The 20,074-nt window shown below is 37.3% G+C and overlaps 1 pseudogene; it reads left to right on the top strand.

The window, feature by feature from the left end:
* The first annotated feature begins 18,642 nt into the window (after positions 1–18,642).
* Positions 18,643–19,774, top strand: LOC107776158 (uncharacterized; annotated as a pseudogene).
* The last annotated feature ends 300 nt before the right edge of the window (positions 19,775–20,074 follow it).

Raw genomic sequence — 20,074 nt, 5'->3', positions numbered from 1 at the left:
ATTGTTGAAGGACCTATGTCTTTGGGTTTGAAACTGTTCGTTTGGATACCTGACTCGACTTGAGGTTCCTTGTTTCTGAATCTCTTTTCTTTATGTGATTCCATTAGTTCTAGGTTTTTACTATCTTTAAAACTCGACTATGCCGGAAACCCTAACTTTTCAAAGGGTTTCTCCTCTGTTACTGTGAGACCCTTTACATGCTTTCGATACTCTATTTTTTCTTCACTATTGATTCAATGTGACTCGACCTACTGGACTATCATGTTTCGAATGTTTGCTATCTATTAAACTTTGTGCTACTATTGCATGCTGCTTCTTTTGCCAATAGGTTTGGCTTCACATGTCTAGTATTTGTGCACTCTATTTATATGTTGAGGTTACTTCTTTGATTGATCTTCAATCTAGGGGCTGATTTCAAACTTTCCTTTTGTGAAACTCTAATTTCACTCGCTTGTTAAAGTTAATTGATTCTTTCCTTATTTTGCTTTACTGAATCTTTTTCCCAAAATAAGTGTATTTATGTACTTAGACTCGATTGCTTACTTAATCTTTTACTACTTCTTTTATGGCAATAATCAGTCTGCCTACAAACTGATTTTCTTTCCTTATTTTGAATCTGTTAGCCCCGTTAAACAAGTGATTCCTCAATTAAAGGGGAATCACTTAGTTGATTGATTCTGACTGTTGATTATTTCCATATTTGTATTGAACTTTACTTATTACCTTATTTCTCACATGTTTTAAAAAGGCTATAAATACCCAACACCCCTCTTCTTTCTAAGATACGAACTACTTGAGTTTAGAACACACACTTCACTCAAACTCTCTCTCTCTCTCTCTTTCTCTGTTACCGCTTGTGTTGCTGCCTTGTCTAGCCGCCTGAAAGCCAAGGCTAGTCTATGGGAACTTGCTCACTTTGCTTTCTGCATTTGCTTCTTTATTGGTATGTTCTAATTAACTTTCCAGCATCAACAACAACATGTTTTCTTTGCTATTTCCCTCACTCTTGCATATTTCTGTTTGTGTTTTAATCAAGTTGCATTGTTAAGCATGTTGTAATCTGCCCCTTCCTTTTCTGAATTCATGTTTCCCCTATGTATGAACTCTATCAGTCACTTATGAACCCCAAACCCCCCATATCCCCTATGCGTTTGTATTCCTTTGTTGGTTTGAGGGCATGCCAGCATTAGACATTGTTGTGCATGACCCAAACCTGACCCTCCCTAATCACATACTTCATATCCTCTTTATGTGTGTATCCTCTGGCTGGTTTATGGGCATACCAGCATCACTTATTGTTGGGCATGTCCAGATTGTTTTACCCCTCTTAGGGTCATAAGCCACCTGCAATGTATTCCCAAACCCCTGCCCCATTTGTGCTATTACTGATGCTGTATAATTTTAGCTTTTACTACTACTGCTTTCCAAACTACCCCTCTCCCCTCTAAATTCTCCACCCAGTTTTAAATCTCTACTCCTACACTTCCACCATATTCTTAGACTTATGTTCTGCCCCTCTTATGTGAGCCTTGCCTTGGGACCCATGAGCTTCCTCTGAACTTGGACGCATAAGGGATGGCCCTTCCACACTGCACTCATCTCTATCTGGTTATGAAACTTGGGTGTGAGCACTGCCCGGGGTCCCCTTGAGACCCTTAGGGAATTTTGACACACTCAAGTCTGAGACAGGCCTTGAAACAACGGCATTTGAGATAGTTTATTCCATAACTCAAACAATGACACTCAAGTCTATCTGGTTGTAACTTTTCTTTTATACTTCTTTGATGTAATTAATTATTCTGTTTGTAATAATTTGTAATAAACATTGGGGTTGGCTAGTGAAAAGGGCTGGTAATTATGCATGCTTAAGGGTAGAAATCATGCCTATAAGATTTGTTGTTTTAAATTCTGCATGTTTAACCCTGCACTTAGGTATCATGCCTATAAGATACATTTGTTTAAATTATGAATTTTTAATTCTGAATTTAGATACCATGTCTATAAGACCTGTTTTCACTAAAATTTTGCATGTTCTACATCTAGGGAACCTGCCTATAGGACTTGCTTAAATTTAGCATGTTATTGTCACATTTAGACACCATATTCTTAGGATCTAAATGGTTAAAATCAGATATCATGTCCATAAGGTTAAGAACCAGTACCCTTTTTTAGAAATCATGTCTATAGGAATAAAAGGAGCAATACCAAATATGCTGCCTATAGGATCTGAAACTATTTAAAATCAGTTCGACTCTGAACCAGTTTTTAACAACCTTACTCCTTTATTTAACGCAGTTTAGAGAGCATGCCTATAAGATTTCCAAATCGTTCTTTTAGAACTGTTATTACTTTGACACATGCTAAATCAATAGTAGATACCATGTTCATAAGATCTCACCCCAAACGTTTAGGCAAGCTTTAGGTGATAATAAAAAAAATCCGCCTCTGTTAAGTAGTATTTGCTACAACCAGCATGCAGGCCTGATTCGGACTTGTTATCTGAGTTATGTAATAAATCGGTCTACCTCAACAATTGGAACTTCCCTTTTGCCTTAGTATTTTAAATTTCAGACCCTAAATGTATGTTCAAGCCATGCTATTTATGTGTTTGTTTGAGGAGGTACACATGAGCCTTTTATTTGTTTACATGCTTCCCCTAACGTGCAGTATTATGTGTTTTGTATGTCGCCTTAGATTTTTACCTTTTGAAATCCAAGTCAGCCTAATATCCATCTCCTTTAGGAATAGCAGTCCTAAGTTCCTCAGGGACTGATAGGAATGGGATGGGTAATAGCATGCAATAGAGATCGAGACCAATTCCCGCTTTAATACCCTGACTGGTGGGAAGAGTAGATAAGGATATGATGACCGGCACACTAATACCATGTGTATCCCCTCTTGAGGAGTGTCATACCGGGTATCACATTGATGTGATCCATATTAAATATAAATCTAGGACCCCCTTCCCCTTTTATTTGCAATTTTTTTTCAAAACTCTTCTTTTAATTGTTCTTTCGAACTCTCTTGTGTTTAAATTTAAATCCCCTACCATTTGAGCCTGTACTTGTCTATTTGCTAAATTGCACAAATTCACAAGAAATTGTCTGGCTAGGAACCACACTAGTGGATCCTGAGGGGTGCCTAACACCTTCCCCTTGGGATAATTTCAAGCCCTTACCCTATCTCTGGTTATCAAACAAACTTAGAAGTGAACCCTTATAGGTGTCCTAATGCACCTTAAATCATTAGGTGGCGACTCTTCAAATGCAAAACCCAGTTCCTAAAAGGAACGAGTTGTCCTATACCAAATATCATAAACCCGATTTTGTTAGAAAAAAGGGTGCGACAACATGGCGACTCTGCTGAGGACGTTAGGCTTTACCATTTCAGAATGTTTATAGCATTATATATGCACCACCACCTGATTAGCTGGTATACATTGATGATTTGTCCATAGTGGCCGAGATGGTATGATGGGATGCCCTCAGAGGCTTGAGGATGTTATGAACACATTTACCTATGCATGACATGACATACATATGCATATGCATGACTCTACAAGTATTTCATTATTTACAGAGTTATTTAGACTTACATGCCGAGTCCTTTACTCCATGTTTCTCTCATGTCTATTATTTACTGATTTTCATTCCTTACATACTCGGTACATTATTTGTACTGACGTTCCTTTTGCATGTGAGTTGCACAAATATTCCAGCATGCGTGGGAATTAAGATAAGCTAAGTATGGATTCAATAGGGGGACAAAAAGATCAGGAAAGGTAATAGATTACGTTGAAAGAAATTTGAGAAGAAATAAAAGTAATTATTCGACCAATGATCCAGAGTTAGTACGTTATGGATAAACTCAAGATTTTGGAGTATTATCTATGTAGCATATAGGTTGACAATCATGCAGCGGTAGAAGACTCTATTATAAGTTAAAAGAATGAATCAAGCCCAGGTCATAGACAGAGGATTGAGTTGTTAGAAGATTATATCATGGATATTCCCTAACGCCCATGAAAGACTAAGGTAATTACTAATACCAGGAGCCACATATCGGAAGATAACTTAAGCCTACATAAAGGTGTCACGACCCAAACCGATGGGCCGCGACGGGCACCTAGTACCTTACTCAACCGAGTACCAATATAACGTATCTTTTCATGTCATACTATCATAAATAACTGAGCCAGAGAGGATGCCATGAAATAGGTAGAATACAATAGGTAACGCCAACTTATACATAAGATATATGGGCCTTTAAGATCAAAATAACCACTTGAACACTGAATATAGGCAGACAAGGCCATATAATCTTCTACGTACATGACATCTATCTACAAGCTTCTAAGAATACATAATTTTCATAAAGGTCGGGACAGAGTCCTGCCATACCAAGCAATACACATCTAACTCATACTAACCAAACAAGCAACTCCGAAGCAAATGGAGTGCACCAACATCTTCTGCTGAGCTGATAGCCTACTCGGAGGGCTCTCGACCTGTTTATCGGGACCGGCGGGCATGAAACGCAGCATCCCCAAGCAAAAGGGGATGTCAGTACGAATAATGTACTAAGCATGTAAGACACATAAATAAGTACATAACAGACATGGAGGGAATATAGAGTAAATAACTCCACCTGTAAGTCTGAATAACTTTGTAAATCATGAAATAATTATAGTATCATGCATATACGTATGAATATCATGACGTGCATAGTATGTGTTTATAATATCATCAAGCCTATGAGGGCATCCTATCATATCATCTTGGCCACTGTGGGTAAAATCATCAACGTATACCAGCTGATCAGGTGGTGGTGCGTATATAACGCCATAACCTTTCCCATATCCTATATATATAACGTCATCTAGTCATGTGTCAATGTCAATGCATGAAAAGTACGTTAATAAAATCTTCTCGAATGTCATAAGACCATTTTTCCTTTGAGTAATATCATAAAGTAAACTCTTTTCCACTTTTGTATTTTTCTGAAACCCATGAACTGATGATAGAATAATATGGCACATGGAAAATCAAGAATATAGGCACCCCTAATACTTCTATGAATAGAGTCATTTATGAAAGTTGTGTATTTTTTCGTTTTGTTTATATCGTATGGATTGTGCCAAAAAGAAAGAAGGGATAGCCTTAACATACAGGGAGTAGGGAAAAATTCGTGTGATATTCTTCGAAAAGGTTGAACCATACTCCTTTAGAACCGCAATATTTTACGTTGCAAATAATTTTCTTTGGATTCCTTTATGTTGCAAGAACTCACGTTCTTTTTATGGGGAAATTGGTAAGGAATTTCATTGAAAATCACATCTGATTGTAAAATTTTGAGAATAACTTTGTTGAAAGCTTTGCTGGAGGTATGTTTTGAGATTTTGAGTTAGGAAAATGTTAGATGAATCAAAATGAAATTATTTTTAAGTCATGGCTGATTTTTGAATCTATTTAGCCAAATGTTGCCAAACTTTACATGCAAGTAGCATATATGTCACTTAATGTTGCCACCTTTCAACAAAGATTGTTAGTCACATACTTTGAGTGGGGGGCTGCCACATCATTTCTCTTAGTACTTATCAATTATATCCCTGATTAATTAGGTAATATCCTGTTACCCAATAATTAATCAATTACCCGCATAATTAAGAATTACCTCAAATTACTTAAAATACTACTCACTTGTCACATACCATATACACCTTACTATCATGGTCATGTGGTATCTTGTATGGCACTAGCCCACAAATACCGAGTATTTTAGCTCAGGCCATATTTTATCCCAACATGCCAAACTTGGACGAAAATTCATTTTCTTTGACTTGCTTCCCCCGAGCCTTCACGAATTTACTCATTACTTATTTGAAATAACATAATCCTTATAATCTCCACATAATCTTTTCCTTGGACTGATGTCAATTACCTTATGACAAATTCAACGTACAATACTACAGGATGCAACATCACCGTAATTTAGTACTGCGAAGCGTAACATCATCGTAATGTAATACTGCAAGGAAAAACATCATCGTAATATAATACTTCACGAAGTAATATCAACATAATATTGCGGGGCGTAACAAAAGGCTAATCATAAGAGGAAACAAAAGAGTTACATCAACCATGTAAATCAAGAGTCTAGTTATTGGACCTAGGAAATTATAGAAATCGTAATTAAGACATAGAGATAGTACAACAGCCACATTATATAATGGCTATACAATAAAGCCAGTTAGAAGGGTACCAGCCTCATAAGAAGTCAGTATAAATCTCTCACCGAACCATCTAAAGAGGTGCAAGTGTTATAATAAGAACTTCAAGTTATGGACATGCATTACACATAGGTGGAAGGGACGTCATGAAAGATATAAAAGATATGATGCGAGATTTTAAGGTACGTAAGGTAAGGGTGAACAAAGTGCGAGATACACAAAGGCAGAAGATCTTGAATAGTCCATTCTTTAAATAAAAGGCTAGAAGCGCAGGGATTCAGTATCTAGGAATAATAGCGGCATCGTCAATGGCATATCTTCCAGCCTATGGTTTCTAGGTATTGAGAGGCCTAGTCAAGAGAATAAAGAAGAGTTAAGGACGATGTGATGTATTTCTTGTTGTTCTAGAAAAGCATAAGGAAATCGGTCGCAAGCTAAAGTATGATAGAACAACAAGATTGAAGAATAAGAAAGGAGTGAGAAGGTGACGAAAGTGGATAAGTACTCAGAATTAAGCCCATGGAAACAAGAAAAATGATGGTTTCGCTAAGCTATAGCAAGTTCAGCATAGCCTGAATGAACTCAAAGGAGTCTAAGACTAATAGTGTTTGAAAGAAATGGAATGCTGCCCTAATAGTAGAATAAGGGTGTAATTGTGGTAGATAAAGAATGACTTTAGGCCTATGGTTGAGTAATGATTTGAAGAAACACAAAAAAGGGGTTTATGTATTGTACATGATTAAAATACCCACGTAAGGTGTATCACATTGGGATACTATGAAATACGGTTATGGAAGTATAGTATCGGCCCTAGATGGATCAATCTAATTACTCTAGATGTCCCCGATGAGATGTGATCCCTAGCGGCAGTGTAACATAAAAGGTCAAGTTATCAGCGTTAAAATATGGATCAACATTAAGGTGCATCAACGACAGATAAATAAGGTTTCAACGTATGAGAGGAGATAAGGATATCATTCTTAAATATGAACAAGTAATGAGAAAGCATTAAAGGACATAGATTTATACATATGGGATAAGCAACGAAAGTAACCTAGAGTTCGGTAGCAGACCTCAGTAACAATATAACAAAGTAACAGTTATGGTATAGTATGACCTACCTAGATGCAGTAAAGTTATACGAATGGATAAACAGATCTATGAAATAAGGCATAAAAATATTCATAAGTCAAACAAAGTACCGAGCGAAGAACTTCAAACTACCTACAGATGCCTAGAGGGACATTTTATCAAGCTTTGTATATTTTTGCAAAGTAAGGCCTAAAAATTGACTAAAACCTGGAGGAAAGAGGAGAGAAAAGTCACATAGGTGCACATACAAGGAAAAAGTCGTACAGGCTGCATGACATAAGGTAGCAAGAGTTACGAGATTGGAAGAATTCCGACCACAGACCGTGGTGTGAGGAAGAGGCCTAAAGGGGGGAATGCCCTAGCCTTTGGATTTTTTCAAAGAACAGCTGCCTAAATGGCTAGAAGAGTATTAAGGTATTTGCAAGAGCTATGGGTAATGAGAATGATAAGTAGATTAGTCTACATTCGAGGACGAATATTCCAAAGGGGGGAATGATGCTACACTCCATGTTTTCGTACGTAATAGTACGCCATAAGTAAATTGATGAAAGCTCGGAAATGAGATATTACATCACGTATTTTCGTATGTTAAAGTTTCTTCGTAAGTTAATCGACACAAGTTCGGGAATGAGATTATTTTGAGATTATAAACATCATTCTAGTTCAAACAAGTGATGAGTAAATTTGTGAAGGTGAGAGGGGAAGCAAGTCAAAAAAAATGAATTTTCGTCCAAGACTGACATGTTGGGATAAAATACGGCCCGAGCTAAAATATCCTGTATTTATGGTCCAGTGTCATACAAGGTACTACATGACCATGATAGTAACGCTTATAAGGTATGCAAAAAGAAAGTAGTATTTTAAGTAAGTAGAAATAGTTCTTAATTATATGGATAATTAATTAATTATTGGATAATAGAACATTACCTAATTAATTAATAATTGGTGATGAATTAATTAAACTCTTGGATAAGATTAGCATGCCAAAACTTGGCAGCCAAGAATCTTGCTAACGTATGACTCTTAAGTCATAAGAAAATGTGGCAATTTTAGAGCAATAAGTGTCATAGTCATCTTATTGTGTGGGGCCACCAAAAAAGTTATGTATAACTTTTATAATCTCAACTAAAAAGAAAGAATTTTCCGTTATTTCCAAAAAGAAAGCATAGCAACGTTATTGTTATGAGATTTCCGTCTAAAAAAGAAAGCATTTTCAACAAAGTCTCCCTACATTATTTACGTTATTTCTAAGAGCTTCAGCCAAGCTTCTTTCCATAGTAATGTTAAATCATTTCTCAAGATTTTCTTTGTATAGCAACGTGATAACTTCAAGCTCTTCATATGATTTGTTCCGTGTTTTATCGTAATTAACATGTGTTAGATGATTGTCAAGAGAATTGGTTCAGGTATGTTAAGGTTATCCCTTCTTTATTTTTGGCACGATTCAAATAATACAAATGAAACGAACAAAATACGCAACCTTTATAAATGACTCTATTCATAGAAATATTAGGGGTGTCTATATTCTTGATTCCCCCATGTGAATTATTATTATTATATCTTCTGTTCATGGGTCTCAGAAAAATATGTATTTGATAAAGTTAATTCGAAAGGCATATTAATTTTTATGGCATTCCGAGAAAATCTTATTAACGCATTTCTTATACATTTCATGCATTTATACATGTATATTGACCCATGACCAAATAGCGTTATATACGCGTATATATATATATATATATGTGTGTGTGTGTGTGTATATATATATATGGGATATGGGAAAAGGTTACGACATTATATATGCACCACCACCTGATCAGCTAGTATACGTTGATGATTTTGCCCGCAGTGGCCGAGATGATATGATCGGATGCCCTCAGAGGTTTGATGATGTTATGAACACATGTACCTATGCACGACATGACATTCATACGTATATGCATGACACTAAAAGTATTTCATAATTTACAAAGTTATCCATACTTACAGATTGAGTCATTTACTCTATATTTCTTCCATATCTTTTATGTACTTGTTTATGTGTCTTACATATTTGGTACATTATTCGTACTGACATCCCTTTTGCCTAGGGACGCTGCATTTCATGCCCGTAGGTCTGGATAGACAGGTTGAGAGTCCTCCAAGTAGGCGATCAGCTCAGTGGAAAATGTTGGTGCACACTATTTGCTTCGGAGTTGCTTGTTTGGTCAGTATGATTTAGATGTGTATTATTTGGTATGGCGAAGCTCTGTCTCGACCTTTATGACAATTATGTATCCTTAGAGGCTTGTAGACAGATGTCATGTACGTAAAATATTGTATGGCCTTGTCGATCTATGTTCAGTGTACGAGTGGTTATTTTGGTCTTAGAGGCCATATGTCTTATGTATAAGTTTGTATTACATGTTGCATTCTACCTATTTCTTGGCAGCCTCTCCGGCTCAGTTATCTATGATAGTATGATACGAAAAGATACGTTATGTTGGTACTCGGTTGAGTAAGGTACCAGGTGCCCGTCACAACCCATCGGTTTGGGTCGTGACAAAGTCATTACAAAATAATTTAAAGGGATAATTAATAAATATTTATATAATTTAAATATAAGAAAAATAATTTAAGAGATCTAAAAAATATGGAAAAGTATAGGAAATGTTTGTATAGATTTGTAAACTGAATAATGATGCATAAAATGCTATTTTGAAGGCATATATATATTTTGAAAAAATATGAGAGCAAAATTGGGTATCAACAGAGACAGAGCGGGAGATACGGAGCAGATATCCACGCTAATTTGAGACTCCAGGTATGATTCTAGACCCGTTCGAGGACAAACGTTTGTTTAAGAGGGGGAGGATGTAACGACTCGACCGGTCATTTTAAATGTTGTTTCCCCATTCCCCTATTTACTACTTATTCTATGCTCAATTGTTGTTATGTAACTTGTCGGGGTAGTTGATTTGGTTTCGGGAATCTTTTGAAATGAATTGGTTCACATAGTCCCAAGGTTGGAAGCCTAAGTTGAAAGAGTTGACCGAATGTTGACTTATATGTAAATGGCTCAGGAATGGAGTTTTTGACATTTCTGATAGCTCAGTATGATGGTTTTGGACTTAAGAGTGTGTCTGGATAGCTGATTTTGAGGTTCGTACATAATTTTGGCTTGAAATGGCGAAAGTTGGAAAATTAGAAGTTTGCAGAGTTAAAAAATTTGACCGAGAGTTGACTTTATTGTTACCGGGCTTGGATTTTGGTTTCGCAAGTTGAAATAGGTATGTGGTGACATTTATGACTTGTATACAAATTTTAAGGTTAATCGGAGTTAATTTGATAGGTTTCGTCATCGATTGTAAGAATTATAATGCATTAGTTTTCATTAGACTTGAATTAGGGTACGATTCGTGTTTTTATGTTGTTTGATGTTATTTGACGCCTCAACTAAGATCGTGTCGTATTTTAGGACTTTTGTTATGTTTGGTTGAGGTCCTAGAGGCCTCGAGGGTGATGTTACAACCCAAAATCAACCTGGTCGTGAGGACGCCTATCGTGAAACTAGGCCAGTTGACACAACTCCCGAATTAACTATTTTCTAATAAAAGTTGTTTTATAACATTTGTAACCCAATAATCTCATAATGGAAATTTAAAAGAAAAGTGTGAAATAATTACACAAGCCCGACATCGGGGTGTCACTAGTCATGAGCATCTACCAAGGTCTAAATACAACAAGAGTCTAAAAATGTACTAAATACAGTAATGAAAAAAAATGAGAGGAAGGAAGCAGTGCTGCGAACATCGTGCAGCCACCTTGCTAACTCTGATGACTCCGCGTATGAGTCATCAACACCCGCTACCGGGTTCCGAAATACCGAAATCTACACATGAGGTTAGGGAGTAATGTGAACACTCCAACCCAGTAAGTAATAAGAGTAAATAAAGATTGAGCAGTAAGAAACGATGAATCCACATTTATGATAAACTCAATAAGCATAACAGGCTTTCAAATCAAAATACGAGTCAATCGTCTCATTTAAAATCCATCTTTTGGTAAAAATCATTTGAAAATGCTTTCCAACAGTTTCCGTAGGGGTTCAATACCATTTATAATAAAAGAGGTGAAAACCATAATCGGCCCCTCGGGCAAAACATAGTTCGTAAACAGCCCCTCGGCAAAATAGGAATCATAAATACCTCATATCATAAAAGAGTCAGTGGAAATAACAAGGCCAAAATCAGTGATTAAATACCGAATATATCATAAAAACTCCAACTTAAATGAAAGTTGTTTAAAAGCATTTGTTCAACATTTTCAACAGAGGCTCAGTATAAAGAGGAGTGGAAATAGCAAATTCATAAAAATAAGCCCCTCGGGCAAAGCATCACTCATATATGTATACAGCCCCTCGGGCAAGCCTCTCAGTCACTCGAGACTCAACTCTCATCAGTCAGCGCTCACACTCAGCACTCACACTCAATAAGTACCATATAGTAACCGCTACGGCATGCAGTCCGATATGTATATCGATGCGGCGTGCAACCCGATCCATATATATAGTCGACTGCGCTCACTGGGGGTGTGCAGACTCCGGAGGGGCTCCTACAGCCCAAATGCTATATCGCTGCGGCGTGCATATATACATATATACATACATACATACATATATACATACATACATACATACATACATACATACATACATACATACATACATACATACATACATACATACATACATACATACATACATACATACATACATACATACATACATGTGTGCATACTCCGGAAGGGCTCCTACAACCCAAGCACTATATCACTGCGGCATGCAGCCCGATCCAACATATTGCTGCGGCGTGGAGCCCGATCCATATATATATATATATATTGCTGCGGCGTGCAACCCGATCCATAAATATATAATCCTCACAATCAGGCCCTCGACCTCTCTCAGTCATTAACTTCACAATCAGACTCTCGGTCTTTCTCAGTCAATACCCTCACAATCAGACCCTCGGTCTATCTCGGTCATCAACCTCACAATCACTCGGACCATCAGTTAAACAGGGAACTCAGCCCAAATAGTTTTCACATTTTAAGAATTAAAGTGATAAAATCAGGTTTAAACAATAAACAGGTAAATCATGACTGAGGATATGCTTTCAAAATAAATAGAGTGAGGAAAAATAGTAAAAATGCCCCTAAGGGCCTCAATAGGTCGTCACAAGGACCGAAACATGGCATACAGCCCAAAATATAATATCAATCTCTAAAATATGGAATATCATAAGATTTCAAATAAAATACGCAACTTAATAGTCGTATGAGACGGAGCATGTCACAATCCCCAACGGTTCACGACTCCACACTAGTCATCTAGCATGTGTGTCACCTCAAAATAGCACAACGGTGTGAAATCCGGGGTTTCAAACCCTTAGGACAGCATTTGCAATCATTATTTACCTTGATCCGGTCCAAACTCTAGCCCACGATGTCTTTACCCTAATGAATCGACCTCCGGATGCTCCAAATCTAGCCACAATCAGTACATAACTATTAAGATATGCTAAGAGAACAAAGCCCACTCGAAAATATCCAATTTACATCAAAAATCCCGAAATTGCTCAAACCCGGCCCCTGGGCCCACGTCTCGGAATCCGATAAAAATCACATCAATAAAATTCTCGTTCACTCACGAGTCTACCCATATCACATTCGTCGAAATCCGATCTCAATTGCTCATTCAAATCCCCAAAAGAAATCTCAAACTTTTCTTCCATTTTCCCCCAATTTTCACTCTAATTTCTCAAATTAAATGATGAAATTCAAGACCAAATCATGGAACTAAACCAAATATGAGTGAAGAATATGTACCCCAATAACTCCAGTGAAAATCTCCTCAAATTCCACCTTCTCCCGAGCTCTGCAATGGTTTTTATGAAATTGGACTTAAACCCTCGATTTAAAAATATTAACTGTCTGCCCAGACATTTCTTCATCGCGAACGCGACATATCCCTCGCGTTCGCGAAGCACACTGCTTCACTGACAGCAATTTCTTCTATGCGAACGCGAGACAGCTCTCGCGAACGCTATGCATAATACACTCAACACCTTGCAATCGTGACCCCAACTACGCGAATGCGTAGAACAAATGCACTGAGGACCCAACTATCCTTCTTTCTCTATGAGAACGCGACCTGAACCTCGCGAACGCGATGACCAAAGACCTCACACCTTCGCGATCACGGAACCATTCTCGCGAACGCGAAGGCCAATTTTACAGCCTCGCACTTTAACCCTTCACGAACGCGGGACATGCATCGCGAACGCGAAGGTCAAAAACCTGCAACACCAACAACAGAAATTCTGCAATTTTTCACAACATGAAATGGTCCGATTGACCACCCGAAACTCACCCGAGGCCCTCAGGACCTCAACCAAACATGCCAACATATCCCATAACATCATTCAAACTTTTTTCAACCTTCAGAACACTCAAAACAACATTAAAACACCAAATTTGCATCGAATTCAAGCCTAAGAATTCCAAAATCTTCCGAATTACGCTTTTGATCAAAAACCCAACCAAACCACGTCTGAATGACCTGAAGTTTTGCACACACGTCAAAAATGTCACAACGGAGCTATTGAAACTTCCGGAACTCCATTCCAACCCCTATATCAAAATCTCACCTATCAACCAGAAAATGCCAAAATCTCAATTTTTCCAATTCAAGCCTAAACCTTCCACGGACTTCCAAAATGCATTCCGATCATGCTCCTAAGTCCCAAATCACCTAACGGAGCTAACAAATCATAAAAATTTCTATCCGAGATCATATACTAATAAGTCAAATCTTGGTCAAACTTTTCAAATTTCAAACTTCAAACTGGGAACTGTTCTTCCAAATTCATTCTGATTACCTTGAAAACAAAAACCAACAATTTACATAAGTCATAATACATCACACAGAGCAAGTCATGCTCGAGAACACGCGAGCAGAGTGCAAAAGCTCAAAACAACCGATCAGGTCGTTACAGGTGATTCAGATGGATATCTGGAATTTGACTTAGGAGAATTTTTGGGTTGTTGATGTCTTGTGCCATCACACATGTGGAGGATTGGTCGCATGTGCGTGACCGCAGAAGCGAAGCAGTGGTCGCATGGCGATTTGGAAAGAGTTTGGAAGTTGTTGCAGGTGCGAAAAGTGGTCCGTAGAAGCGGAGTTGCACTTGTGAAAAGGAGGTCAAAGAAGCGGATTATGTGGGAGAAGCTGGGATGGCCAGGTGTTTCCGTAGAAGCGAACTTGGGGGTGCATATGTCGCACGTGTCTTCACCATTTGTGAGAGAATAGAAGAGTAGAAGTTCATATTCCTACATTAACAAATCCGCATGACATGAATACAAGAAAGTGAAGTATCCTAACTGTTCGGTAGCCTCTCGAAGATAAGTACAATCGTCTCCATATCGATCCGCAAGACTCTACTAAATCTGCTCATAACTCATGAGACCTTTGTAACCTAGTACTCTAATACTAACTTGCCACGACCCAAAATCCTAACTCGTCGCGATGGCTCCTAACACACTTACTAGGCAAGCAGACAATCACATAACAACTAAACATTTGAATAAAACATGTTTAATAAACTCAATAATGAAAAATCTCATAAATATCTGATAAAAGTAATTGAAACTCTACAACAACCATCCCAGCACCTGGTGTCAACGAGTACATGAGAACTATAATTTCTCAACATAAAACAAACTCTAGTACAATTGCTTGAATAGTAGAATAGTACTGAAGAAAATAAAAGAAAGGATAATCAAGGTTTGTGAGCATCATAGCAGCTACCTCAAAGTCTCCGAGTAGGTACTAGCACTAATCAAACAATCACCGCATCCAGATGTACCTGGATCTGCACACGAAGTGCAGAGTGTAGTATGAGTATAACAGATCCAATATACTCAATAAGTATCATAGCTAGACTCGACAAGGTAAAAGAAGAACAAATTATAAATGATGCTATCTATAACCTATATAGTTTAATCATTTAATAAGTACAAACAACAATGAAATCAAGTCATAAAGCACAGGACGAAGCATCTGTATGTGTATGTGTACAGTTCTCAAATAATCTGCTCAGTCAATGTTCAGCATATAGAGATGATATGCAATTAAATCAGGTAAATAATCACGGAAATTGCAAGTAAAGATGAAATGCAAAATCCAAACAAACACTACTAGCTAGATTTTCCCAACCTTTCCAATTCCATACCAATCCACTTAAAGTTTTCGTCAATATTTGCGTGTACACCATCAAGATATAAATATGCGACGGTGACCCTAGGGGGATGGATCCATATCCACACGCAAGCACGGCCCATTCAACGTACTACCAGCCCGGCGTGGTCACATGATCAATGTCATAATCTGCTCGACGGGGTCACAGGCATAATAATACAATCTGACTGGCGTGGTCACATGCATAACAACATAATTCGCCCGGCATGGTCACAGATATAACAAAACAATCCTCCTGGCGCGGTCACAGGCATAACAACGCAAATCGCCCGGCGTGGTCACAGGCATAACAACACAATCTGCCCGGCATTTGTCACAGGCACCCAGTCCAAACATATCACCCAGGAGCAAATAAACAAGAATACATGTATGTGATGAATGGATCACAAATCTCATGCTCCTGGACTTGTATAAATGACATGCTAAAGTATAGGCATGTGGAAAATGTGCTATCATAGCTCAATAGGCAATTTCATCACATAATAGCATTTATCAAATTCATTCAGTAATTAAACCTCTATGTAGTCTCAAACATGGTTAAAATAGTTCACAACAATGTTACAAATATGTGAAGTATCATAGGTTAAAGCTTAACAGTCAATTCTAGGCTTATCATAGCCTAAGCACAATCCGAGCACGGATAAATATCCATGGTATCGGCACATATGCGCACCCATAGCACGTAGCTATCACAAATAATTCAGGCAACTAGTGCCTCAACCAAGTTTGAATAAGATACTTACCGCAAGTAAGCCAAATTACTCCCTTAGTAAACCCTCCCCGTGCATATCAACCTCCGGAAGTAAATAACGTAATACTATCAATAAAAGCAATATGAATTGATTCTAAATGATAAAGTCATAATCTTTAACCAAAATCAAAAAGTCAACCCTAGGTCCACGCCTCAGAACCCGATAAAATTTATAAATTCTGAACAACCATTCAATAATGAGTCCAGCCATATCAAAATCATCCAATTTCGACCTTAAATCGACCTTCAAACCTCCATTTTTTATTTTTGCAAAGTTTCCACAAAATCCCTCATTTCTTTACTTTAATCCACTAATTAAATTCTAAAATAAAGATGAAATCGTGATTTAACAAAGATGAAATCAGGAAATCGTGAATGCATGGGATTTGTGCTACTGCCTCCCTTGGGTTTTGCGGTGATATACCGGCATCTGCTGGTGCTACCCCTGGGTTTTGCAGTGGTAAACCGGTGTCTGCACCATTTTCTTCCTGAAGCCCAATACCATTGTTTTCACGTGGATTTGCTGAGTTAGACATTTTTGAACTGAATCAGAGATTCTTTGACAAGAAAAAGTGTGAAGAATAACTTGTGTTTTCAGAAAACTAGCACCAAAGCAATCACTATTATTCTTAGCCCCACGGTGGGTGCCAAACTGTTTACCTTGAAAATGGTAACTATAATTATATTTGATTTTGTGGTTCTAAAAATATGTGATTTATTTCAACACTAGTTGTTAGGTAATAGACGCTAAGTGTAAGTGAAGAAAATAAGAAATGCAAACCAATAGGGTCACAAGGCCTGGCCTCAAGCTGGCTGGAGCATGGCCTCGAGGTCTAGACGGGGCTAACAACAATGAACAATTGATGAAGAATCAACGATAATGAGGGCCTCAAAGATGGCCTTTTGCGGTTAATAATGAGCAATAAATGAAGACAATAAATGAACAATGAATGAACAATGAAAGAATAAGCAATAAATGTGTAGAACAATCATATAAGCAAAGAGCAGAGAATGTTGTATTGTATTGAATGTGAGTGTATTAAATAATAACCCGAATCCCTCTACAAGATGGCAAGGGTCCCCTTTATATAGAAGGGGTGAATCCCAACACAGTACATGTCTAATAAATGACGAAGAAATGCCACTACTATAGTTGTATAACGGCTCAATGCGGATTTGCACTATTCTTGCGGACCTGGTCAGCTCTAACCTGTATTTGGAAATTTTTTCGCCTTTCCATGACGATCATCGATTGTACTGCTCCGAGGTCGACCATAGTGAGCCTTCGATGTGCTCCCTCGAGGGACACACCTCGGGGTCGCACCTCACGCTCTGCTTCGGGCTTCTTCGAGGTTAGGCGTGAAGCGGCATAGTAGCCTCAAAGTCGAACTCCCCAATTTTGGCCATATACATGGTTAATATGTTGTTTTTTCCTTCAAGAGATAGGAAAACCAAATATGGTAAGAAAATTAAGACAAACACCTAATAATTGCTCCCGAAATATAGCAAAACATAATATGAACATAAAATTTTAATTACTCTTATCGTAACCGAGCCTAACTAAATTGTTAATTGAGTTTCTAAACATTGTATACGCTGGCATTTTAAGGTTTCTTGTTTATTTTTGTCCCTCTATCTTGAAAACTTTGACCTACTTCATTTTTAAAGCATTAAGTTGACTAGTTTCTGAAATCACATTGGACATTTATTTATTCGTTCGAAACATTGCTTACATTCCACAAACTATATAATGCTCTAGAGGTAGCAACTTTTTTAGTACAGAAAACATTAAATCAGAAAACAATAATAGAAAAATTTGTTTAACTGTGGATATAGTATGTAGGTCAAGCATTTCAGAAATTGATGACATAAAATTGTGTATGAGTTGAGAAAGGATATAATATAAGCTCTTAAAAGATCACTGCTCATATGGTATGTCGCAGTGATATAAAGCACACCATCAAATCTTATAGTATAGTGATCAGTGATAATCTTCCACTCAATAGTGTGAATTCGTTCTAATTATCCCAATTCCCTTCCCTTCCTGATCCCTAATGTATCGGAAATTAAAAAGAAATAAAAACATCAGTACAACTGCAAATATTGATTTTAATAATAATTTCAAGAAAAATTTGCCATTTGGTCCTCCTTGTGTCCCTTCTCTTTCTCCGATCCATCCTTGTAATAATGCGATTGGGGTGGTTTTGTTTGTTAATAAATATCTATCTCTTTTATTCATTTCTCATTTTCCGAAGTCTATTGAGCGTGCAAATTGTCCTCCACGGTTCCACCCCCACCACAAGAAAATAGAAACTAAAAGAATCTCTCATTATATATACATTACAAAGGAGAAAATAAACATAGTAAAGACAACATAATAATAAAAGAAAAGAAAGGAAAAGACACTCTTTCTTCCTTCCTCTTTTTGCTCTCTTCACCAAGATTCAATGGCTACTTCCTCAACCACTAGAACTCCAAGATATGGTCAAAGAGACAACACGTTTTCTACTCCAATTTTCACTATTTCTTCTTCACCTTCTTACTCTTCAAATTCTTCCTTTGGATCACTTTCTACACATGATCATCATTCCCCTTTTAGCCCAAATACTCCTTTTCAATTCTCTAATAAGGGAGTGCCATTTTCTTGGGAGTACATTCCTGGAATTCCGAAGCAACAAATTTCAAGGAAAAATAGCTCTTCTTCAAGCCAACTTCTCCCATTGCCACCACCAGCTGGTAATTCTCCAAATTCAGCCAAGAAACTACAAAGTTTTCGCGAGGAATTTTATCCGAAAAAGAGTGCTAGTGACAGCTTCAGTAATGATCCATTTTTTTGCAGCATTTGTGGAGTGTTCCAAGGATCAAGAACATCCTGAAAACTTTAGTGACATTTGGAAGAGTACTTCTTCTTCAAAGGTAATGACATCAACAAGAAGTTTAAGTGGTAGATTTGGATTGATAAGCATGTATGCATCTTGTAAAAGAACTTGTACTGTCTCAGAATCCATTGTTTATCTTCCAAGATCAAGAAATTATGATCTCCTTAGTACTCGTCGAACAAGCCGGTAAAAAAGCGTGAATTTGTCAACTTTAGGGTCATTGGCCAAAGGGTCATGACTCAAGTTCTACATCCATAGCTAGATGGCTTTACTATTTCCTGTACGAAATATTATTGTGATGACTTATTTGGAATTAGGACGTAATTAATATTTTTGTATTTTTTTCTATGCTTTTATGTGTTAGGAGTCCTATCAAATATCAAATATGTAAGGACAAATAGATGCATATGTCCGAAAATTATACAGTGCAGTAGTCTTTTTGTGATTTTAATATAGTAGGAGTTTTATTGATCACATTACTGTCTTGTTGTGTTTTGTTATTTTTATATAACTTTTTGGTACTGTCTCTTCTTGTCTATATTTTCATTAATGTGGTACTTATGCTTTTATGAGCTAAGGGTCTATTCGAAACAGTCTATCTATTCTCACAAGATAGGGGTACGATATGTGTACACACTACCTTCCTCAGATCCAACGATATAAGATAATATTGGATATTTTATTGTTGTTGTTGTTGGATATGCTATTGTTGTTGTTGTAGGAGTATTATTTTACTTTGCAAGGAGAAAGTTTCACTGTGTTTTCACCAAGGCATGAGCAATTGCACAATTTCGTCTCATGTGTTGTCACGATGTTATATGAAT

This window comes from Nicotiana tabacum, chromosome 16 (assembly GCF_000715075.1).
Source record: "Nicotiana tabacum cultivar K326 chromosome 16, ASM71507v2, whole genome shotgun sequence".
Lineage (NCBI taxonomy): Eukaryota > Viridiplantae > Streptophyta > Magnoliopsida > Solanales > Solanaceae > Nicotiana > Nicotiana tabacum.
Note: the sequence above shows the minus strand (reverse complement) of the source record. Positions and strands in the feature narration are given on the sequence as shown.